This window comes from Copadichromis virginalis, linkage group LG17 (assembly GCF_057382275.1).
Source record: "Copadichromis virginalis isolate Kocher_CV1m ecotype Utaka linkage group LG17, C_Virginalis_male_GT1.1, whole genome shotgun sequence".
Classification (NCBI taxonomy): Eukaryota; Metazoa; Chordata; class Actinopteri; order Cichliformes; family Cichlidae; genus Copadichromis; species Copadichromis virginalis.
The window spans coordinates 6,710,753-6,736,199 of NC_140634.1; the positions used below are offsets into that span (position 1 = coordinate 6,710,753).

The following is a 25,447-nucleotide window of genomic DNA, read 5'->3' on the forward strand; positions in this document are numbered from 1 at the left end:
AAGTTGCAAAATAAAAGATTAAGGATTGTGTTTTTATAGCATGTAGTAAACTATCCCCTTTTTCTAACACAGAGTTTGTATGAAGTTCACTTTATCAGCTGAAAATATTAAAGCCAGAACTTACAAGATCAAAAACCTTTTACTTCATGTACAGGGTTTCCAAAAAAGTTTTATTTCAGGTATATAAACCAATACATTTGATTCAAGTAAAACAAATAATTACATTGATTCTTGTAAAGAGTTTCCAAAAAGGTTTTGACTGGCAACAACGCTCACCTGCTAAATCCAACAGAACACCACTGGGACATTATGTTTCACTCCATCTGACTGTGCAGGAGCTCAGTGTTGGGTATGGTAAATGGTCTGTTTCATATTTAGTGCTTTTAGACTCTTCCTGGTTGTTGATGTTTGTTTCTAAAGATGTTGTTGATGAGACTTTGCAGAAAGCAGCTTCACCTCTGATCACACACACACACACACACACACACACACACACACACACACACACACACACACACTCACTCACTCACTCACTCACTCACTCACTCACTCACTCACTCACTCACTCACTCAACTCCACTCACTCACCTGGAGGATCAACACTCAGGCTAATGATGCTGATGTGGTTATTGCTCTGGGGATTTAGCAGGTGAGCTAAATCATGTGTAACATGTGAATTTCCTGAGTGTGGCATTAATAAAGTCTGTGTCTATGTCAAAGCTGACGTTTAAATTCCTTTTTAAATTTACCAACATTTCTGATTTGCGGTTAAGACTGTGACATGTTTTCACCATTTGAAAGCCAGAAGAGTGATCACTCTTGAAGCCTGGTTGCTGCAGAATACTAGGACTACTAGTACTAGTTCTAGTACTACTGCTACTCCACAAAGCACATTGTTCAGGAATTTCACAAATTTGCTTACGTCTAATGTGTTGGCTTACAGGTAAACTTGTTTTGCAGGTGGATAGGATGAAAACTTCCAGCATCACATAATGTTTTCCGATCAGTAGGTTTGGAGTAAAAAAGAACTGGACATATATTTGTCTTCTTTGGGCTACTTTTATGTCAAGAAAGTTAACTTATTTAGAACTGTGATCAAGGATAACACATAAACCCTTGCAAATGTGATGGTAAAAGAGTCTAACATCTAGGTGTTACATGGTGTTGCAGGTGATAAAGATCCATAAACTACTTCCATTTGTTTAGAGGTGATTGCCAGTTTTGTTGGGATTTTTAGAGATACAGAGATCCTGTTCTGCTTTACTTTAAAAAAAAAAAAGGATTTTCAGAGCTGTTGATATATTAATCAGTGTTCATAGAAACATGGATCAACCATGTTTTGACAGTGAGAGTGTTACATTGTGACAGTTTCCATAAAAGTCTGCAAATTCTCTGAACAGGTAGCCATGAAGCAGCCAATTAAACTTAATATTATTTGTATGGCCATATCACAACAACAGCATAGCCTTAAACCAGGTTTGGAGTAAAGAGAACTGGACATATAGTTTCTTTTTTGGGTTACTTTGAAGTGAAGAAAGTTAACTTGTTTAGAACTGTGATCAAGGATAACACGTAAAACGTTGAACGTTTCAACATAAAAAGTGTACAAACTCCAGAAAAGTGGCAACTGAGGTGGCAAAATTGCAGGCAATTTTCACTTAAGTAGAAGTACAGCTGCTAGTGTCAAAAACACTCGAGTAAAAGCTTGATAAAGTATCGGGTCAGAAATGTGCTCAAATTGAGGAAGTCAAAGTAGTAACCTAACTGAACCTTGTGCTATAATAAAAAAATAAAATAATATTAGTAGATAGGACTACAAACTTAGTCTGGTGGTAAAAGGCACAAAGGCCTCAGGGGGGCATTTGGCAGCCAGGGTTAGAGCTCAGACACCTGGAGCCTGGGGGTTGGGGCTAACAACACTGACTGGTAAAAGAATCTAACATCCAAGTGTTACATGATGTTGCAGGTGACAAAAAGCCATAAACCACTGTTTAGAGGTTGTTGTGGAAGTTTTCCGTTTAATAAAGCCTGCAGACAAGCGATGAGCGGTAGCTAACATTCTTTAATCAAGACAAAGAACAGAAATCAAGCTTGGTGAGGGACTGCCATCGCTGGGACAGAGGGTGAGCAGAGTCTCTCACTGAGCCTAGCATGGCTCTCAGTTTTGTCTTTCCCGCAAAGAAAGTTTCACACTGCCTTGCTATCTTTTACAGTGGAGAAAAGACAAAAAGACTCTTCCTGTGGAGTTGTCTGCTTCCCCCCAACTTCCTTACCAGACCCCACTATCTGTTAAACTGTTTAAATGGAGTGTGAGGCAGACATGCTAAAACAGTGACCTAAAAGCATTACCAATAAACAATGGGATCAATACATAAATGAAAGAAATGCAGCTGATAAAAAAGCCATAAACTACTTTCATTTGTTTAGTGGTGATTGCCAGTTTAGTTGGGTTTTTTTTGAGACACAGAGAGTGAGAGATCCTGTCCTACATTACTTTAAAAAAGAAGATATTTTCAGAGCTGTTGATATATGAAGCTCTGAGCATTGAGTGTTGCATTGTGAGAGTTTCAGTAAAAAGCCTGCAAATTATTGCATTTATACTGGAGAGCAAAGAAAAATTAAATTCTACTTGTACTATGGAAAATCAGTTTCATAAAAGCTACATAAACAGAGCTGAAGAAGACTGCGTTTGTAAAACTAGCGGTAACGTGTGAGAATTATAAGTTATAAGACTGTTTCTGCTATCGATACAATTTGTGTTGTTAATCCTAAATGATTCACGGTGACAACATCATAAGAACAAGGTCATTTTACTCCACACACACACACATTTGGAAAATCACATAGTTTGACCATAAAAATTCCCAGAATAATTAGTATTTGAGATTGCTGAAGCAACATCACTAAAGAAAAATATCCTTGCATGTCACTTTCGTTTAAAAATATAAAAAATGTGAAGTTTTTTTTTTGTAAAACATAAAAACAACAAAACTTAAGACCTTAAGAATCTCCTTATGAATGTTGTGAATATCTAGATCATTGGTGTTTGGATTTGAGGGTCAACAGGGCGAACACTGAGGCTGGGTATTAGAAATACAACATGGCAACATGAGACATGTTAACTCTGAGAACACTAACATCTAGATTAAGGTGTGAGAGGTAAATACATAACAGAAGCTAAAAAGGAGTTGCTTGTCTCTAGATTAGTTAAAATAAATTGAAAATAAACTGATTTGAACACGTTTGATGCATTATACAAAAAAAGGTTCATGATGTAGTTCACATGATCTAAGCAAGAGTGACTCGGAATCTCAAATGTTAAAGTACACTTACTGATTGTACTTTTACTACATGAGCTAATGTAGATGCTCTAAAAGCACGCTGGCTGAAAAAGAACCACACGTTTGGAGAAACTGTGCTGTAACTTCTCATACTGTGAAGTTTTCTGACAAAAGTGAATTGAAAACTTGTGCTGTACAGTTTACTAAGGGGTCCTTTGCTGGGCCATGTGCAATTACACAAAAGAACAAGTTAAATTTCACCATAACACTGACTGGAGAAAAGCCAAATTGGGATTCTAATTGACATTACAACTGAAATCAGTGCTGTGATAGTTAGTTTAAAATCACTCTTGGTTCTTGGCTAGCTTTGTGTTAGCATCCTTTGTGTACTGATGCTTGCAAGAAGCTAAAGTTGCTTTGGCAGAATTTTCTTTCTCATATATGCACACATAAGGAGAGAGATGTTTTATAAGCTTTAGTCATCACCGTGCACTTTTCCTGATTCACACAAAATACAGCAATCTGGCACCTTCCCACAGGGTCTTGCACGAGTATTAAACATGTTCATTTGTGCTTTGGACTGTCACCAGATTTCTTCTAGAAGTTTCTTGCCAGTCAGCAACTATCTTGGCAACACCACTTGAGTTTGTGTGTTGCATGCTAACACCATTATCATATGTGTAATAATACTAAAGCTTCATCTTATGCACACACAAAAAACAAATATGGCTCCTTCGTGCAGGGTTTTCTGGTATGTTCATTTATGCTTCCCAATTTAAAAAAAAAGAAAAAAAAAAAGAAAAAGCAAACTTCTTGCTTCTCAGCCACTGCGGCCACATCCTCACTGTTTTTTAGACAGTTATATAAACATACTGTGAGTGAGTCATAAGCTTAAATACAATAGTTGAAGGAACAAAAACTTAATGTTTAAAAATACCAGTCAAATCTGATTAAAGTAAATAAATAATAAGTATACAATGTAGTTTTAAGACTTATCTCAATGTTTCGTAACATTAATGTTCTATGAACTCGTGAGTCCAGAAATCTGAATGTCATGAAAAGTATTTATTATTCGTGTATTATTATTTTACAATACAAGGTTGTTTTTCTCCTGATACTTCATGCAAACCACATTTCTCCAGGCCGGTCCTAATCAGCTTACTCAGTATCACTAGATCCAATGCTGCTCCTCCAGCACAGCACACAAAAGTAGGAGAGACCGGAGATGCCATGGCTTAGTTAGGAGACTGTTTGCTTCAAGGCCACTAGAAGGTGCTGCCATAAAACTACAATAAATGAATTGACCTTTTGACCTGCTCACACTCTTTTATGCGAAACCCTGCTGATGTTACACACACACACACATAAAGAGATTCTAGGTCTGACCAACCGTCTCCGCCGTGGGCAAAAAGATGACAGTCAATAAAATTCTAAAATTTTATTTATAAACACAATGAATAATAGTTAAAAGTCCAGTGTCCCATTTAGGTACAAAGTAAAAACACACAGTCCAAGGCCAGAGCCAGCTATGCCACAAAGCCAGTTGCACTCCACACGTTGTTCACTTCAACAGGGGTAGCAATTGTCCTCTGAGACCCACCACCCTGTAAGTAGAAAGCCAGTGATCACTCCATCCTCTGCAACTCAGCTGCCTTCAGGCTACAGCATATAATAGGCCCTAGCCTGCACAGAGCGACAAAATAAGACAATTCACTATATAATTCACAGCCCATCCATCCCAAACATATCAGATCATTAGAGGTTTTGTCACATTACATACCTGCACTGAGAGACAAAATAAGACTAATGACGCTAAATTTAATTACGGGTCATGGACAGCCTTCATAAATGCTCATATTACTCACCCACACTGAATTCCAGCACAGGTTCATCTGGGTCCTGACTATTTCCTGCAAAATAACACAAACGTCATCAGAACATTAAGTCAGAGAAACAACATTTGGAGCTTTTGTACATGATAAATTATACTGCAGTAGTAAAACAAAGTCAAGCAGCAGTACATTTATTAAAATCACCTTCAGCTGTAATATTTAAACTGATTTAGTGTCAATTTAGATTATGTTTAGATTAAAATGAAACTAGTACCCTTGTAATGTCTTTTTAAATTAGAGGTAAATATTTGTATATTTTTTTACATAATATAATTATATTTACTGGATTTTCTCTCTATTGTAGTTTAGTATTATAGCTATTACTTGTTTTTTATTGACTTGTCTTGTTTTTACAATGATTTGCTTTGACTGCAGCCTTTAAAGAAAAGACTATCTGTTCAGTAACTATCCATCAGACTGGGTCCATGTTACCAGTCAAATGGGTAATAATTAAAGTAAGTTTTGAATTACGTATATTTGGGTGTTTAGGTGACACTTTTGCAAAAAAAATTATATAATTAGGTTTAAAAAAACTAAACATGTATGTATTTAAAAACAATAAGTGTGTTAGAATTACTACAGCAACAGGTTGTAGCTCACTGTACTGTTTTTGAGCACAACTTTGGTGCTTTTGCCTCATTTTTAAATCAGTGATCCCAGTAGCACAGTCTAAGCAGAGACCTCAGTGCTTGGCAAACAATCAATAGAATCAATATAATTATTAAAAAGAAACAAAATAAATGCCAACCATATAAAAAACATAAACTTAAAGAAAAAACTAAACTTGATTTTATGTCTTTAGGCTATTGTTAACAGCAAGCATGAGGTTAGTGCATATGTATTATTATTGGAAAGATTACTGCAAAGAAAAAAAAGTTGAACCAGGAGGGGGCGATATTGCTCTTCTTACAATGAGTTACATGCAGGCTATTACTTACCGTGTCACTCACATTTATTTCACAAATTAGCTGAACCCACTTAATTCGATTTAATTGTATTTATGCAGAGCTGAATCACAACAACATTCTCCTCGAGGTGGTATAGATTGTAAGGTAGAAAGTCTACAATTAAAAAGAAAAAACCTCAATACAGTGGGAAGGAACAACTCACTTTTAACAGGAAGCACCCTCTGGCAGAACCACGGTCAGGGAGCAAACTATCAAACTACGAGGTCTTTAAAATAAGGGTTCCACAGTGTCACAGTTTTCTGCATATAGTCGATTAATAAATGTTGAGAAAACAACTAATCGATTCAAATTTTTTATTTGAACAAGTATCAAATTGATTTTCACAGAAGCGTTCAATGGAACAAATACATAAATGGTAAACTGACTGCTTTTTATATAGGGTTTTTGTATTTTGCTCGTGCATTAAAAAGCGCTTTATACAACATGCCTCATTCACCTATTCACCCAAACATTATTACAAGCACCTTTTCTACAATTAAGCTAAACATGCATAAAATGTTAGCAGTGGAGATTTGGCACCTGAAAGGACCCCCTTTGATCCACTCCTAGTTTGAGTCTATTTACATTTAAATACTGATACTTCAATTTTGCCTTGGTTTGAGCTCCATAAAGCAGGCAAACCAGAATTAATCACAGAAGGCAAAAACACTGAAACTACGTTTTAAGCTGCGAGCCAAACAAACCAAAGGTAACCGTGTTTTGAAAAGAGCTATGAAGAGAAACAGACAGACTACTGTAATTTCTCAATAAAATGTCGCTTATTATCGCTCACTCTCAAGAACAAAAACGTGAGTAATTTTCCAGTAGCTCACCATATTTGGGATCTTCTAACATCCACACTTCATGTTTAAACGGTGGTGCGGAGGCGGTGTACCGTCGCAGGACGGATGTAGCATTCAGCGCGGTGTGCCTTTTTTTCAGTTGCTAAGCAACAGATTTGTCCCGCCCCCTTTCGTTATGACGAGCCGGGCCAGTCCTTTGACTGGTGACGTTACAAAGAAACCGACCTTATATATAGACCTGGCTGTTCAGTTGAAACGCATTCATACAGCGGGACAGCAGCGCTTTAAACGTTCAAACACGGAGTTTAACACAAAACAACATTTTAGACATAAAAAACAAAAAAGTGAAATGGCAAGCTCAAACTGTAACACAATGACAAATGATGAAACAGTTCAGACCAATCGGGATAATTCTACAGTACATGCTTTAGTATCCCTCTTGAATAACTTGTTCAGTGATTTTTCGTACAAGCAGTGGGAAGAGCTTACCTCAGGCTATCCGGATTGCTCCACCGCTAAGCGGCTTGCAGGTTTTGTAGAGGACGTAATGGACCTGTGTGAACAGTCAGGAGCAGTATCACCACTGAGGTCTTCCCAGAACTCCCCTGTACATCAAAACTGTTCTGTCCACACCACCACTGGCAAAACGTTTTTGTCACCTGTGAAATTTTTGGACGATTCTGCTGAGCAGGAGTTTGATACAGCACAGAATATAGATGCTAACAGCCAAGAAACAGCTAACACAGAAGAACGCTGTCAAAATGCTGACCAACACAGTGCTGCAAAAGCAGAAAACAATCCAATTCCAGATCCCCAGCAGCAGAAATCCTGTGTTGAACATGAAGCCAGCATCCCACCGTTAACAAACATAAGTCAAACGGAGTCATATAAAAAGATACAGAATCACAGATCTTCTGTAGACTGTGAGCCACCTGAAAACACCTTGTTAGAGACATTAATTCAGGCTGTGCTTTCAAAGCTTGGTAAACTTTTAAAGTGCCCTCATTCTCACCAAAAACGTTTGTTGGATCTACTCTTGGACAAATTCAAGTGGATGGATTTGCATTTAGACCGAAAAGTGCAGAATTATTTTGACTGCATTGCTAATGCCATTTTCACTGATATTTGTGACAAATTACATAAATTGTCACTAATATCATTGGGGAGGAGTGGGGAGGAGGATTCAATGAATTTAATGGGACAACCAATGTTTAATATCATAACTACTTCAGTATTCCAAGAACACCTGTTGGCAGTAACAATTATCGATAGACTGGAATCATATGAAAAGAAAGAAAGATGCAGACTTTCAGTGGAAAGCTTTGTGGAAGGACTGATTTCCCAGGTTGCAAAAAAATCAGGCACAGTCTTCAGCATTGAAAATGCTGAAGCTATCTCCAACCGGCTTACCATGAAAATCTGGACTGAAATCAGGGAAGAATACGACAAAATCCCCCCAGAGAAGTTCAAGAAACTCAGCGAGAGGGTTTTCAAATCCCTCTGTAAAAGATGGAAGCATGCAGCGGTTATTGTGACATTCTGGCAATTAAACGTCCAAGATCTTGATGAAGATATTGTTAAAACTTTCAAAAGAAAGATATTCACAGAACCAAGTTGCATATCTAAGTGCTTCTCATCGGTGCGTGCATTTTTTGGGAGGTTTAAGGGAGGAAACAAAGTTTCCCCTTTATAGTGACATCGTGATATCAACAGCAAGATATTTTCTAAAACTCACTGGACACTTTAAATTAGCTAGTTTTACATTTAGATCAGATCAAGTCATTTTTGAAATCCCCAGGAATGGTCGCGGCAGATGGCCACCCCGCCCTGAGCCTGGTTCTGTCGAAGGTTTCTTCCTCTTAAAAGGGAGTTTTTCCTTCCCACTGTCGCCTCGTGCTTGCTCAGAGGGGTTTGTTCTTTTGGGGTTTTCTTTTTAATACTGTAAGTTGTTACCTTACAGTGTGAAGCACCTTGAAAACACCATTGTTTCCTTTGGTGCTATACAGATTGAAGTGACTTGCACTGACAACATAACTAAGCTGGGACTTTAATTTAACATCAATAAAATTATAAAAATATTACATCTTGATTTCTGCTTGTTTTCATTGTCTGTGACTTAATGAATACAAATGTGTAATTTAACAGATTTTTTCTTTATGTTAGTCTGACCGGTGATTCCACGTTGGCCTTAGGTGTTGGCGCGGATACGCTGCAGCCCCTGAGCCATTAATGGCCCAGCACACTACAGTAAAAACAAAACAACAGCCATCTCTCCAACTAGGAAAGGAAAATAATAAACTGCCTCCTTGGAGGCAACCTGACTCAAAACAGTTGCAGTCCAACTCAGACCGACTGCAATCACTCTCAGGCAGATTGATGAAGATCTGCAAATAACTGTTGTCTAATTTATAAACGCAGACAGATTGCCAACACGTCTGTTTACAATAGAGGACTGTACTTACATGGTTGCAAACTGGTTGTTGTCTTGCTTATATGAAAACATTGCTTTGGAGCAATGAAACTCAAACACATTCATTTTTAAAATGCCTCAAAATGAAATTTTGAAATATTTGGCTTTATGCTTTGAAAGTGCCGTTGTGAGTGGGAGTGTGAAATCCTTACTTGATGTGTTCCCTTTGCCTTTACTGTTTTCAGTTTTATTTGTCATATGCAAGTTAGCACAGGGTCAACATTGCAATGAAATGTGTTTGACGAGCAGCAGTCACTCAGCAGCATGGTACAGTAGAAATATAATAAAATAAAAAATAGAAAAATAGTAAAGAGCAAAATATTAGAGAGACGTGGTAAAAGAGAAAAGATGACTAAATATATATGTATCTATAAATATAAATATATGTACACTAGTGATTAAATAAGAAAATCTTGAAAAGAAATATGACGGGAGGCCAAATGGGATGTTGCACAGGAATGAGCAGCAGAAAATTACAGTATTACTCAGACTTTTAATAGTCATATTGTCAGTTTTGGCCGACGGTCATGGGTCACTTCCACTAAAATAGCAGGAGACTGGAGTAAAATGTACTTTATTAATGAGAACACATGGTGATACAGCAAAGAATCCAACCCTTCTGAAAAGCAAATGGCTTCCTGTTATACTCTACCTGATTCAGGTGAGCATCTGGAATAGACCAAGTCTGGGGGTCAGCAAACCAAAGGAAAACAAAACCCTCCCCATAAGAAAACCACTACAATATAACCAACACGATATAGCACATCATAGACATATGAAGATTTGGAACAAGTCCTATAAATAATTCCATAACATATAAACTTCAGTCTCTTCTATATACATTAAAACAGCGGTCCCCAACCTTTTTTGCGCCACGGACCGGTTTATGCCCGACAATATTTTCATGGACCGGCCTTTAAGGTGTCACAGATAAATACAACAAAATAAAACTAGTACCGGTACCGGAAAAAAAGAAGATTTATTCATAACACACGTGAAAGACCCAGGAAAACAGAGTTAACGATAAAAACGATAACAAAATAACGATAAAAACTCTGAAAACCATACATTTCACACCCGAGCCTCATCTCTCGACCAAACGACGGTCCGTGGCCCGGCGGTTGGGGACCGCTGCATTAAAACACCTTAACCACACAGTTAGGTTTCAGCCCTCGCTGACTCAGAACAAAGTAAGACAATCAGAGTTCGATTGGTTTTTACTTGTGCAGGGGAAGCCTGGTCAGATTCTCAGAGTTGCAAGCTCTACACCCAAACTCAGACAACTCCAACTCCAGCCTTTTATTGAATGAAAACAGTTACACAACCGCCCATTGTAAACCCCATATGTTGTGTGGTAAAAGCTAAGGCACTGTGTGTGTGTGTGTGTGTGTGTGTGTGTGTGTGTGTGTGTGTGTGTGTGTGTCTGTATACGTGACTTCCTGGTTACAAACGTTTTAACCACATCTCTAGTCATAAAAGGGTATCTCCCCTCAACCTCGTATATGGCTTAACCTCTTTAACAGTCCACCATTTACATGGTGAGCCCATACTGTAAAGGGCAGGAAGTGAACATTCCTTACCAAATAAGGAAACCAGAATCTTACATAGATTGTGCCTGCAGTTGAAAACTATAGCTAGTAACATCCCCAACATCCTACATGTGGGGGAGGAACAGAAAAATATCTGAACATACAGTTCAAGACAAGGTCCAAGCACAATAATGACAACTTTTAACAAAATCACTCCAACACACACTCCCCTAGCCTGGCACATTGGTTTGCTCCAGGAGCTCATAAGCAGGTGATTGAGCTGCTTTTACTCTTTACAAAGTGAGTACTGTTAACACTTCTCTTTTTACATATACAACTAATTTAGGTTACAGACAAATGTTTAAATGTGAACAGCTCTAACACGGGTTCTTTTCCTGACACAGGTAGGATGGCCAGTCCCCCTGTCTCTTCACCTTTCACGAGTCACTTAAATAACAACCCAAAAAACCTAATAAAGATCACAATCAACCAGTGTGTGTTTTTCTTCATTATGGTTTTTAAATACAAATCAGTCAGTCAATTAATAAAAATACAAGTAAGGGTAATGGAACCCCTGGTCTCCATTACACACATAAATACCATAAAGACACTAAGTCGTAGAGCTCTGAACTCCTTGCTTTTATGATATTTACACTTCTTCTTGGCCTTCTCCTTCACTCTGAGTCACTGCAGGATAAACGCATCAGCTCAGACATTCAATAATTAAAATATGTGTAGGTGACCGTTTGGCAGAAGACGATGTCGAGGCGGTACTGCAGTGACACGTCCGTGGCTATCGTCGGGGCGGTGTCCTGCATCAGCAGGAAGTCCATAGACTTCTTGGCTTTGTTGCTCATCGTGGCTCTGTAGTCCGTGGGCGTGGCCTGCAAAAAGTGTAAATAAACCATCAGAGACCAAACACAAATATGCCTTCCAACCACTAGTTTAGACAACATCTTGCAAAGAGTGTGTATTTCAGAGTGCAGTTGTTTTTAAATTTGACAGAAACAGAAAAAAAGACGGAACAGAAGGACAACAGGGAAAGCAGAAGCACCGACACACTGAAATCTTTTAGGGTCAAGCTCCAGAACTAGCCACAAATCCTGCTGGAAAGAACCTAAAAATACTTAAAAATACTTGCAGAGATCTAATGGAGCCGTTAACTCAAAAGCCTGGTGTCAAGCATGTTCTTTAATAAATAAGAAACGAGCTGATATGTTACAGACCCCAGTCTTTACGTAAAGAAAAAGCTGACATTTAGAGCGGTCTCGCAGCAGATTTTAAAACAGTGACACTGATTTGTGGGGTTTTTGTGCACAAATTTGAACCTTTTTGTTTTATCCATGTCCTTGAACACAGCTTGTGACTTGGGCGCTTTCATATGTACCGATTCATTTAGGTTTGTGCACTGAGGCCAGATTTAGGTATTAAAAACGAGTCAGTCATAACACTTCTTACATTAGTTAAAAAGCTGAGCTTACACTAAACCAACATTTAAATTTCCCCTTGTGGGACTAATAAAGGTATATCATATCATATCATATCATATCATATCATATCATTACTACAGTATTGCTGCAACATTGTAAAGACAAAGATGACACACGGACCAGACATAAAACACTGAACACTTTTTAAAGAAGAGTCATTTAAGAGTATTTTCTCTAGAATAAAGTCGGCTGATATGGTGAAGGAAAAATCTGCTCACGAATCCTCCAACTTCTTAAAAGTAAGGAGTGACCTGAGCTGGAAATCAACATGAGAGGGATGACTCAAGAAGAAGAAGAAGCAACAAGAAAAGAAAAACAGAGTTCAGAGTCTAGTTAAGATATTAAGCTGTATCCACAATGTGTGCCAAGAAACTAAGCTTGTCTGTTCTCATGCTAAAGAAATAAAAAATCTGGAATCAGAAAACAGCCAATAACTGCTGATCAACTCACCCACTCCTCTTCGTGCCAGTCCACGTGCAGTGACGACTGGCTGTTGTGACCGGTGTACTTTGCTCTCAGCGTATCCTGGTCATTGCGGAGCACTACTTGTTCAGACTCAGCGGAAGGAGAAGCTTTGGTTGCGATGTACTCGCCCCGTACTGCGTTCAGGGCCTAAATAGCTGAAGCTAGCAGCTTGCAGCCGCACACTGTCACCAGCTGACGGGTCTGAAAGGAAGAGGGTATGAATGAAATATGAAGCGTCCCCACGTAACGTCAAACACTTTTAGTACCTTGTCAGCCAGACTGGCGAGCGATTGGTCTTTGGCAGCTTGAGATAGCCTCTGCATAATAGCTGACCTGAGTCTTCTGCGTGTTGACGTGGGCGATGATCTCTTTGGCTCGGACAGTGTCCTGGGGTATGTGGATGATGACTGAGCTGGAGAGGGCACTACTGCAGGGAACAAAGACACACAGACACGTCTTTATCCAAGCTGGGACTGAGGATACTCTTACACTCACCAGCCACTTTATTAGGTACATGTGTTCAAAAGCTTGTGGCAGCAATTTAGTGCATTTAGTCAAATAAAGACAATAGAGTGGCCTGCAGGTGTATATTTTTGTAATGTTTCTGTCTTATGCCTGAAATATGCTTCAGCAGGAAATATATGCTGTAACTGGAAACAACAGTGTGGAATGGACCGGTTTAGTGTTAAGAGGTGTTACATCTGAAGTTAGAACGTAAATTTCCTGCAGAAATCTAAATCAAGCTTCAGAGGTACTGTTCCAAAAATATAGGGAGGGACGTTACCCACCAGATGTAAAAACAAACACTGTCTGCATGCACATGCCTGCTCTCAACGAGCCTAATCGTGGCTTAGAAAAAACAAGGAGGAGCCGACTGCCGGGGACGGAGAGCGATACCACTCGCTTCACAAATTCAGACCATCTGTGTAGAAGAATTTTAGAAACGTCTCATTAATATTGTCAGGATTTGACTTGTTTTTGATAGACTTTAAAATGACTGAATTTATACAATGAGCAGTATTCATATACAACTTTGTGACAAAGGATTTGCTCATTTTAAGGTAACACACATTTTAGTTCTATATTAGTGAACACATCACCGATGCGCTACGTGCCCTTTTTTCCTTGCATTAACATGATAAGCTGTGCAAAACCCCATTCTTCCAGCTTAAAACTGAAAATACTTTGTTGTACAAATCTTAAGGATAAGATAAGAAGAACTTTATTTATCCCGAGGGAAATTCTTTAGTCATACACATACTCAATGCAGCAAGAGAGACAGAGGAATAAGATATACCATATATACAATAAGAATACTACTATTACAGTAATATACAGTAGGATAGTGCAAAATACAATATCAAATAACTCTAATGAAGTTAGTTCAGTCAAATGAAAACAAGCAAAGCAGTGCAAGGACTCACCATTCCTCCTCATTTACGCTGATTGGAAAAGTAACAAAAGCAAAATTAAGAGGAAGCCATAAAATGGGAACTGAAGTATTAATGCAGAAATTGAAGAAACAAGATGACCAAAAACGACTGTTTAAATACAAATCACAAGACGAATAAAGCAAAATATAAAAACCCAAAACAGGAGCAGAGGTCATCGCTATGCCATTGCATTTGTCCCTAACCACCAGAATCCCTCACGTTAACTTTTATCAAGTGGAAAAAAGTGAAGCTGGCGTTCATCCTCCAGCTTCACTGTGCTAATGTTATGCTAACAAACCTGTGTCGCTAGCAATCACGTAGCACAACATTATATACCAGGTAGTCCAACTTCAGTAACCCTGCAAACGCCACTGTATATAAATGCCACTTGTTTTGCACATATTCAACTCTGTATATTTTATATATTTTATTATTATTATTATTATTATTATTTTATTTTATTTTTTTACTATTTAATTTGTAAAAATGTGTATACACACACACACACACACACACACGTAGGAAAATATTTAGTATACACATCCAGAAATGCATACACTATTATATATTGTACATATATTTATTAGTTTCAGGTTGGCCATTCTTGTATTTTGCTCGTTTGTGTTGTTGTGTTTGCACATCTCTGTTGCTTGTGGGGCTCGCACACAAGAATTTCACTCGCATGTGCTGACAGGTCCCCACCTGTTCTTCACGCCGCACTGTGCCATCTTTCGCTGTCTCAGTCCCCAAACAAGCTCTCTTTTTCGGTGGAGAAGTAGTCTCCTCATCTGCAGTGTGAACAAATTCAAATTGTGAGCAATGGGAAGGTCAAGCAGCATGCACAGCGTGGTTCAGACTGATAACACTACCAAAAGGAAGCCAAACACTGTCACCCTTTACAACAAAACAAAGTGTGGCGTGGATGTGATGGATGCCAGGATTGTGAGTGATTGCTGAAAATGTTGTAATGTACTCACTCGCTTTTTATTATTATTTGTAAATATGTGTACAAATGGTTGGTTTTTTGTACTGTTTTTATCAATAAATCTCAGCAACAAAGGAAATACACCCATGTGTGTTGATTTCTCCCTAAGATGGCAAACTGAAACACTCCAAGTTGGTGACTTTTGGAGATTTATTTCCCTGGATGATTGAGAATGCATCAAGATGAAACACAGAAGGGAAGTTCACAGCTTTTAGCAGCTCCCCCACCCCCTCAATCACACACCCCCACTCCCCTCCCTCCAGAATTCCTAGGTAACAACCTAATATACATATCTTCCACTTCCAGCATTTGACTGCTCTCCGGCTTTTAAAGGTAGAACGGTAGAAGCCTGGGACTCCAGGTGCTACACCCCCACAGTTTGCCCTGCCAAACCGTGACAAGTATTTACTTTTAATATTGTATATTATATAATATTGTATTTTGTATCATCACAACACAGCTGTATGTGATATAAAGAGGGAGATGACACACAGGCTGCATTTAAATAAAATAAAATAAAGAAACCCAAATAGTATAAACAGTTGTCAGCATATCAGTATTCAGCCATGGCTGAATGCTATATATTGCGCCTGGCCTGCTCAGGTGTGCTGCAGCTACTCCCAGAAAGAGACACAGGCAATTATGAAGATAATCTATAATCATCTGGTCTAGATGACTTACCTATTTGCTCTTCCCATGGTTTGGTTTTTCAGCCCATTTAACTTTTTATGGGCTGAAAAAATATTTTCAATCAACTGAGAAAACAGCTCCAACACTTTGGTTGCTATTTAACTAAAATATGTATCTGTTCGTGATTTAAAAATAATAATTGAACAGTGCATAAAAACTTTAAAATAGGATTTTTAAGATATGCATATTTTAGTGGTACACCCATTCTTATTTTTTCCCCCTTTTTCCCGAAACACAATGTGCTCATATTCCCGTCTGTTTTTCGAATGTAGGGGCTCAGCACCAACAGCGTTGGACTGTGAAATAAAAGCAGTGGCCAGCAGATGGCGGTATAACCCCACAGTACACTCACACAGGACGAAGAAGAGCAAGCTGAGACGTTCATTTCCCAGTGTTTCATCGCTCAGCCACAAACAGTTTTTCTTATTGATCTCTTAAAGATAATTTGCATCTCATTTTTCAAAAATATGATTGGCTTTTTTAATTAATTAATTAATTTGGTGTTCGATGTCTGAATTAGTTAGCTTTCTTATGACCTTCATGATTGAAAATTACGTCATATTTCCCTTGCAGTTTTAGTGTTAGCATAGTATTATTACTACCTGCTGCCCACACCTTATGTTTGTGAGGTGCAGCTGTCACGGGGTGGAAACGGGACAAGTTATTTAGAGTTTTATTGTGCATGTTTTGCAATGTTTTATCTGTTTTAATATTTTAATATTGTATATTGGGTTTGTTTGTATGAGCTTTATTGCATGTTTTTATCTTATTTAAATTGAACACCTGTCCTGGAAAGACTCCGCCCCTACCTGATAATAAACTGTTCACACCTGCGAGAGATCCCAGAGAGGCCAATAAGAGGGCCTGGCAGACCAAAGGAAGCAGTTCGACCGAGAGGCTTGAGAGACGGCCAGGAGTAAGTGGTGCCAGGCGGCAGCGCCTGCAAGCCGAAGGGGCTGGTGGAGCTGGGCGTTAGGGGAGAATGGACAGTACCAGCGCACAGGGCACCAGTGCAGAGAGTGACAGTACCAGCGGGGAGAGCGGAGACAGCACCAGCGGAAGGCACGGGACGGCTGTGTGGCTTTGCAGTTTTTTTTTTTTTTTGTTTTTTTTTTTTTTTTTACGTGATGGCAGAGCTTCAGTTCATCCTTTGTCATTTTTTTTTTTTTTTTTTTTTTTTTTTTTTTAATAAATAGGACAGGGGGAATGAATGAGAGAGAGAGGGGGAGAGAAAGAAAGAAAACCCAAGGGGAGAAGAGACGGTGAGAAGGGGGGGGAAGAGAGACAAAAAAAAAAAAAAAAAAACTCCTGGGTCACCTGTATGGAGAAAAAACAAACAAACAAACAAACAAACAAACAGAGGAGACAGCAAACAACAAAGAGCAACATAATAATAGAGAAAACAAAGCACCATCACAATAAACTAGCTAGTCATAGATATCAGTATTTACTAAGTAATAAACGATATTGTGCAGCACGCAAGATAGACAGCGCACAGTGTGCTTTGAGGCAGCAGCCAAGAAAGCTTTAGTCCGCGTCTGTGAATACCCATGTGTGCATACCTGTGTGGATCAGCATGCTTGCATTCCAAAGGTTTCTCCATGTAATGATCTGCTAGGGAGTGTGGGGGGGCCACAGCCCCGTCCTCCAGGGTGTGAAACGGGTATGGAGGAGATCAAAACTCCAGACATCCAGAGGCCCCCAGAACACAAGAGACCATGGAAGACCAACAGAGGGGCAGCCGCGCCACTGTTCCAGTAAGAGCTGAGGAGAGTCCCAGATGAGGGCTCACTCAGCAGCCGCGGAGCAGAAGCCAGGGGGGGTTGCAGTGACGCGCCCGTGAGCTCCGCCGGCCCCCAGCTGCGCCTGAGTGACCGAGCCCTAGGCCGAGAGGCCGGGGGCACCCCACCTCCAAAGGGGCCCGAGCGAGCCCCAGGCCCCAGGCCCCGACAAGCGGCCGCCAAGGAGTGAGCCGGTGTGTACCCGGACGCCCACCCCCAGACACAAAGAACCACCAACACACCGACACCTTTGCAGTTTTTAAGAAGCGGCGGGCGGAGTTGAGAGCTCTGCCCACCCGGGCATATCAAGACGCGAATGCGGAAAGGAAGGAGAGGACTCCGCTGGGTTTCCCTTTTACTTCGCTGGATTTCTTAACTCCCTGGGACTTTTATGCTGTGGTGGATTCCACTGGACTTTTAATGTTGTGTTTTATTGATTTTTATTGTGTTATCCCTTGGCCAAGGTTGTTTTAATTTATCTTACATTTTTAACTATTTAAATATAATAAATTAGATTTTAATTCTACAGTTTTTTAATCGTGTGCTTTCCCTTGGCGGCTCCACTGCTCTGTCCGTTTGGAGGAAGGTTTCCTTCCTTTAGAAAAAACGACACTGTGGGAATAAAATCAGCCTCTCCGCTCCGTTACACAGCCAATCAGAGGAAAATGTTGGATGGTTTTAGACAGTGGACAACATCAGGGGCTTCACAAATGATTTGAAGAAGCTAAATAATGAATATGTTTTAACTGTGTGTTACATCCTGTGAGGCTGTGGGAGTGTGTGGGCGTGGTGTTGTCTTCTCCCTCTCCTCCTCCTTCTTTCTTGCCCCTCCCCTTGTCTCTCGCTGCCCCTGCCTTCTCCTTTAGGACACACCTGCTGCTCATCTGCCCTCGTTTACCACCAATTACCCTCAGAGGTGATATAAGCTGGAGAAGAGCAGTGTGGAGGTGTGGGAGAGGCTTCTGGTGGAGTTCTTTTGTGCTGGTCAGTGTGTGATATTGGTTTAGGTATGGAAAAGGTCTGCCGTGTGTGGCTCTTTGTGAGTAGTTCTTAGCTGAGTGGTGTTTTCCCTTAAGTGACGGCGACCTCCATTAGTTTGTTTGGCCTGCTTGGGTATTGTTACTAGCAGTGTTGCTGTCTTTTTCTGTTGAAGCCTTGTTGTTTTCTTTTGTCGAAGTGGTCACTATCTCTTTGGGTTGACCTGTCTGATTTATCATTAAAGCAGCGGTGCTGTCTCTTTTTGTTGTTACTATTTATATGATTGTTGAGTTAATTGATTATAATAAAGATATATTTTGTGTTAACTACCTCTGCCTGGTGTTCTTTTTGTTTCACCCGGATCCAACTGTTACTGTCCCCCACCCTCTTCGCCTAGCTTTCATGTAACAAAGTGGGGGCTCATCCGAGATCGGAATGAAAGGAATTGAGTTTATTACGAGTGTGAACAGGTGTTTGTGTGTTGTGTGAGGGTCATTTGACTAGCTGCTGCTCTCCCCGGCTAGCACAGGGAGTGTCTAGCTGAGCATTTGCTCTTTCAATTCAATTTTATTTATATAGCGCCAAATCACAACAAAAGGCACTTCATAGATACAGAGAAAACCCCAACAATCATATGGCCCCCTATGAGCAAGCACTTTGGCGACAGTGGGAAGGAAAAACTCCCTTTTAACAGGAAGAAACCTCTGGCAGAACCAGGCTCAGGGAGGGGCGGCCATCTGCTGCGGTTGGGGTGAGAGAAGGAAGACAGGATAAAAGACATGCTGTGGAAGAGAGACAGAGGTTAATAACAGATATGATTCAATGCAGAGTGGTCTATTAATACATAGTGAGTGAGAAAGGTGACTGGAAAGGAAAAACTCAATGCATCATGGGAATCCCCCGGCAGCCTACGTCTATTGCAGCATAACTAAGGGAGGATTCAGGATCACCTGGTCCAGCCCTAACTATATGCTTTAGCAAAAAGGAAAGTTTTAAGCCTAATCTTGAAAGTAGAGATAGTGTCTGTCTCCCGAATCCAAACTGGAAGCTGGTTCCACAGAAGAGGGGCCTGAAAACTGAAGGCTCTCCCTCCCATTCTACTTTTAAATACTCTAGGAACAACAAGTAGGCCTGCAGAGCGAGAGCGAAGTGCTCTAATAGGGTGATATGGTACTACAAGGTCATTAAGATAAGATGGGGCCTGATTATTTAAGACCTTGTATGTGAGGAGCAGGATTTTGAATTCAATTCTGGATTTAACAGGAAGCCAATGAAGGGAAGCCAAAACAGGAGAAATCTGCTCTCTTTCTAGTCCCTGTCAGGACTCTTGCTGCAGCATTTTGGATTAGTTGAAGGCTTTTCAGCGAGTTTTTTGGACATCCTGATAATAATGAGTTACAGTAGTCCAACCTGGAAGTAATAAATGCATGAACTAGTTTTTCAGCGTCACTCTGAGACAGGATATTTCTAATTTTAGAGATGTTGCGCAAATGGAAGAAAGCAGTCTTACATATTTGTTTAATATGTGCGTTGAAGGACATGTCCTGGTCAAAAATGACTCCAAGGTTCCTCACAGTGTTACTGGAGGCCAAGGTAATGCCATCCAGAGTAAGAATCTGGTTAGATACCATATTTCTAAGATTTTCAGGGCCGAGTACAATAACCTCAGTTTTATCTGAATTAAGAAGCAGAAAGTTAGCGGCCATCCAGGTCTTTATGTCTTTAAGACATTCCTGCAGTCTAACTAATTGGTGTGTGCTATCTGGCTTCATGGACAGATAGAGCTGGGTGTCATCGGCATAACAGTGAAAATGTATGCTATGTCTTCTAATGATGCTGCCTAAGGGAAGCATGTATAATGTAAACAGAATTGGTCCTAGCACTGAACCCTGTGGAACTCCATAATTAACCTCAGTGTGTGAAGAGGACTCTCCATTTACATGCACAAATTGGAGTCTATTAGATAGATATGATACAAACCACTGCAGTGCAGTACCTGTAATACCTACAGCATGTTCTAATCGCTCTAATAGGATATTATGGTCAACAGTATCGAACGCTGCAGTGAGGTCTAGCAGGACAAGCACAGAGATGAGTCCACTGTCAGAGGCCATAAGAAGATCATTTGTAACCTTCACTAAAGCTGTTTCTGTGCTGTGATGAACTCTGAAACCTGACTGAAACTCTTCAAATAAACCATTCCTCTGCAGATGATCTGTTAGCTGTTTGACAACTACTCTTTCAAGGATTTTTGATATGAAAGGAAGGTTGGAGATTGGCCTATAATTAGCTAAGACTGCTGGGTCTAGAGATGGCTTTTTGAGTAAAGGTTTAACTACAGCCAGCTTGAAGGCCTGTGGTACATAGCCGATTATTAGAGATAGGTTGATCATATTTAAGATCGAAGAATTAATTAATGGCAGGACTTCTTTGAGCAGTTTTGTAGGAATGGGGTCTAAAAGACACGTTGAAGGTTTGGAGGAAGTAATTATTGAAGTTAACTCAGAAAGATCAATTGGAGAAAAAGAGTCTAACTTAACATCAATGGTACTAAGAGTAGCTGTAGATAATATTACATCTGTGGGATGATTACTGGTAATTTTTTCTCTAATGATAAAAATTTTATTTGTGAAGAAGTTCATGAAGTCATTACTAGTTAACGTTAAAGGGATGGTTGGCTCAAAAGAGCTCTGACTTTTTGTCAGCCTGGCTACATTGCTGAAGAGAAACCTGGGGTTGTTCTTATTTTCTTCAATCAGTGATGAATAGTAAGATGTTCTGGCTTTGCGGAGGGCTTTCTTATAAAGCAGCAAACTTTTTCTCCAGGCTAAATGATGATCCTCTAAATTTGTGACACGCCATTTCCTCTCCAGATTACGAGTCATCTGCTTTAGGCTACGTGTTTGAGAATTATACCACGGAGTCAGGTACTTCTGATTAGAGACCTTAGTTTTCACAGGAGCTACAGTATCCAGAGTCGTACGTAGTGAGGAGGTGAAATTATTAACAAGATAATCGACCTCTGTTGGGGTAGCGTTCAGATAGCTGCTCTGCTCTGTGTTGGTACAGGGCATTGAAGATGATAACAGTGGGTGGATTATATTCTTAAACTTAGTTACAGCGCTTTCAGAAAGACATCTACTTTGATAAAATCTACTCTCCACCGCTGTGTAATCAATTATTGTAAATGTAAATGTTATCAGGAAATGATCAGACAGGAGAGGGTTTTTAGGAAACACTGTTAAATGTTCAGTTTCTATGCCATATGTTAAAACAAGATCTAGAGTGTGATTAAAGTGGTGGGTGGGTTCTTTTACATTTTGAGAGAAGCCAATTGAGTCTAATAACAGATTAAATGCCATGTTGAGGCTGTCATTTTTAGCATCTACATGGATGTTAAAATCACCCACAATAATTATTTTATCTGAGCTCAGAACTAAATTAGATATAAAGTCTGAGAAATCAGACAGAAACTCTGTGTAAGGCCCAGGTGGACGATAGATGATAACAAGTAAGACTGGTTTCTGAGTTTCACAGCTGGGGTGGAGAATGTTAAGCATCAGGCTTTCAAATGAATTAAAAGTCTGTCTTGGTCTTTCATTAATTAACAGGCTGGTGTGAAAAATTGGCCTGTGCTTCGAGGTTTCTGGTAGTTAGAATGACTCGGGGGTGTTGATTCATTTAAACTAACATAATCATCCTGCTGCAACCAGGTTTCTGTAAGGCAGAGTAAATCAATTTGTTGATCAATTATTAAGTCATGTACTAACAGAGACCTAATATTTAATAATCCACATTTCACTGTTTTACTCTTTGGTTCAGATGTGGATACTTTATTGTTCTTTCTTTGTAATTGTTTATGTTTAAGTTGTTTGTTGCTGGTTTTTAGTTTGTTTTTTGTCTGTTTGGGAGCTGACACAGTCTCTATGGAGATGGGTTTTTGGGGGGGTAGCAGAAGGAGAGAAGCTGCAGAGAGGCGTGTAAGACTGCAAGTCTGCTTCCTGGTCCCAACTCTGGATAGTCATATTTTGGGGGGTTTAATAAATTTGTCCATATTTCTAGAAATGAGAGCTGCTCCATCCAAAGTGGGATGGATGCCGTCTCTCCTAACAAGACCAGGTTTCCTCCAGAAGGTTTGCCAATTATCTATGAAGCCCACATCGTTTCTGGGACACCACTCAGACAGCCAGCAATTTAAGGAGAACATGCGGCTAAACGTGTCACTCCTGGTCTGATTGGGGAGGGGACCAGAGAAAACTACAGAGTCCGACATTGTTTTAGCAAAGTTGCACACCGATTCAATATTGATTTTAGTGACCTCCGATTGGCGTAACCGGGTGTCATTACTGCCGACGTGAATTATGATTTTACAGAATTTACGTTTACCCTTAGCCAGCAGTTTTAAATTTCCTTCAATGTCGCCTGCTCTGGCCCCTGGAAGACAATTGACTATGGTTGCCGGTGTCTCTAGCTTCACATGTCTGAGAACAGAATCACCAATTACCAGAGTTTGACCCCCGGCGGGTGTGTCACCGAGTGGGGAAAAACGGTTAGGCACATGAACGGGTTGGTGGTGTACCTGGGGCTTCTGTTTAGGACTATGCTTCCTCCTCACCGTGACCCAGCCGCCCTCTTTCCCCAGCTGCTTGGGGTCTGCCGGGGAACAGCTAGCGGGGCCTATGCTATCTTCGGCTGCACCAGCTACAGGGGCCTGGCTAGCTACAGGTGAATGAAGGGTGCGAAGCCGAGTCTCCAATTCAGTAATCCTGGCCTCCAGAGCTGCAAATATGCTACATTTGTTACAGATATCATTACTGCTAAAGGAGGCTGAGGAGTAACTAAACATCTGACACAATGAGCAAGAAAGTGCAGGAGGGACAGGTGAAGTAGCCATGGTGCTAACGAGTCGGCTACGAGCTAAGCTAAGCTAGCGAAACAGTACAGAGACTGTGAGTGAATACTTTGGCTATAAATTAGGTAGTGAGTACACAGAAAGTGTGCTTCGGATGAAGCACGTGAAAATTATACTATGAAAGAAGAATGTATTTAAAAGTTGTTAATTAAATTGCTAAGCAAATAAACTACTCAGAAACACCACTGTGTTTGAGCAGGAACAGGAAGTGATACTCTACCGCAGAGCGCTTCCTTCGGACATTCGTTTTTTTGTTTTGCCTTTGTTATTTTCGGAGCAAACCCGGGTGGGGATTAATTCTCTGAGGGTAGGCTTTTCGGTGCCTTTGACACTTGATGATTTGCCTTTAAAGTGGCCTCGAGCCTGGTACGCTCCAGAAGCTAGGTCAGGCTAAATTCTGAGTAGGCAGGACTGGGGGGAGTGTGGGCAGAATTTTAGTTAATGGTTGACTTGACACAACACATTTTATTTTGCCTGTTTTTGGTTCTGTGGTGAAGGTGTTGTGTGGCCCTTTAGTGGTTAGCTTGTGTTTTGCAGGTTGTTTTGAGTTTTCATGGCCACTTTTGATATTTCTGGGTTTACGGCAGAGCCGTCGCTTGCCCTGCTGGATGTTTGTAGGAAGAGGGATCCACATGAGGTGGCAACATATTACGGGATCAGTGTCTCCACTGGTCTACGCAAAGCGGAGCTGAAGGCCGCTCTGGTGTCTGGGTTGTTGGAGAAGGTGGTTGTAAGGCGAGAACCCCCGAGCGCACCTGGTCCGGCTGGACAGGTGCGCTCCTTCCTGGATTTCGCGAGGGAAAAGAGTGTCCTCTTTGACCGATGGTGTATGGCCTGTAAAGCTGCAGACCTAGTTTCGGTACGGGAGTTAATTCTCATTGAGGAATTAAAAAACTGCATCTCCGAGCGATGGCAGTATATCTGAACGAACAGAAGGTCTCCACGTTGCAGCAGGCCGCGACACTGGCTGACGAGTTCGCACTCGTCCATGTTAAGCATGAGCGATGCGACACACTAGTGAAGGCTAGTGGTGAGCAAGACACAAGGGGAGAGGTACCTGTGCCTCGTCCCAGGTCAGACCGGAAATGTTTCTACTGTTTTAAATCTGGCGCTTCAATAGCAGACTGCGAGGCCTACAGGCGAAGACAGCCAGCTTTAACACCACGTAAGCCAAAAGGGATAGGGCTGATTAAAATCACTTCTCCTGTTAGCAGACCCCTTAGCACTGAAACTCCTGATGAATGTTTTAAACCCTTCATTTTCAAAGGAGCGGTGTCACTCTCTGGTGAGCCTGAAGATGAGCGTACTGTGACCATTTTACGTGACACAGGTGGCTCACAGTCCCTCATACTGGCCAGTGCACTTGCCTTTGATGAAAAGACTGCCAGCGGCACTGATGTTGTTGTTAGAGGCGTTGGAATGACTTATGTGCCTGCCCCCCTCCATCGAATTTGGGTGCAGAGTGACCTAGTAAGTGGTATTTTTCCTGTAGCTGTGTGTCCTTGCTTCCCAATTGATGGTGTGGATTTCATAATGGGCAATGACATTGCAGGCGGGAAGGTTTATCCTACCCCAGAGGTCACAAAGACTCCTGACCCAAGTCCTTTGTCAGATGTTTTAAGCCGGCAGCACCCGGATGTATTTCCTGTAGGTGTTCTTACCCGGTCACACGCCCATCGGCAGGGAGAAGTGGTTGACTTGTCAGAGTCAGTGGTCGGCTCTATTTTGGAAAAGGATGTGATGCCCTCCGAGGAGGAGGTGGGTCCTGACGCCAAGGAACTGGCTCAAGAA

At 40.7% G+C, this 25,447-nt stretch overlaps 1 long non-coding RNA gene across 7 annotated transcripts; it reads right to left on the reverse strand.

The window, feature by feature from the left end:
- Positions 1–4,704: 4,704 nt before the first annotated feature.
- On the reverse strand, positions 4,705–14,668 carry LOC146688902 (uncharacterized). Of its 7 annotated transcripts, none has more exons than XR_014915894.1 (4): positions 14,302–14,668; positions 12,863–13,799; positions 6,954–11,806; positions 4,705–5,191 (listed from the first exon to the last, which is right to left on the reverse strand). It is a non-coding gene; the product is annotated as an uncharacterized LOC146688902 (long non-coding RNA). The 7 variants fall into 7 exon arrangements; XR_014915896.1 differs by having other exon boundaries at positions 12,863–13,304; positions 14,302–14,666; XR_014915893.1 differs by having other exon boundaries at positions 12,863–13,304; positions 13,666–14,666.
- Positions 14,669–25,447: the final 10,779 nt, after the last annotated feature.